This window comes from Bison bison, unplaced genomic scaffold (genome assembly GCF_000754665.1).
Source record: "Bison bison bison isolate TAMUID 2011002044 unplaced genomic scaffold, Bison_UMD1.0 scf7180017864325, whole genome shotgun sequence".
Lineage (NCBI taxonomy): Eukaryota > Metazoa > Chordata > Mammalia > Artiodactyla > Bovidae > Bison > Bison bison.
In genome coordinates, this window is record NW_011494897.1 from 11,418,461 (window position 1) to 11,419,057 (window position 597).

The window sequence follows — 597 nt, forward strand, 5'->3', positions numbered from 1 at the left end:
AAATGACCCAATCAAAAAATGGGCCAAAGAACTAAATAGACATTTCTCCAAAGAAGACATACAGATGGCTAACAAACACATGAAAAGATGCTCAACATCAATCATTATCAGAGAAATACAAATCAAAACCACTATGAGGTACCATTTCACGCCAGTCAGAATGGCTGCTATCCAAAAGTCTACAAGCACTAAATGCTGGAGAGGGTGTGGAGAAAAGGGAACCCTCTTACACTGTTGGTGGGAATGCAAACTATTACAGCCACTGTGGAGAACAGTGTGGAGATTCCTTAAAATACTGGAAATAGAACTGCCTTATGATCCAGCAATCCCACTGCTGGGCATACACACTGAGGAAACCAGAAGGGAAAGAGACACGTGTACCCCAATGTTCATCACAGCGCTATTTATAATAGCCAGGACATGGAAGCAACCTAGATACCCATCAGCAGATGAATGGATAAGAAAGCAGTGGTACATATACACAATGGAGTATTACTCAGCCATTAAAAAGAATACATTTGAATCAGTTATAGTCAGGTGGATGAAACTGGAGCCTATTATACAGAGTGAAGTAAGCCAAGAAAGAAAAACACCAAT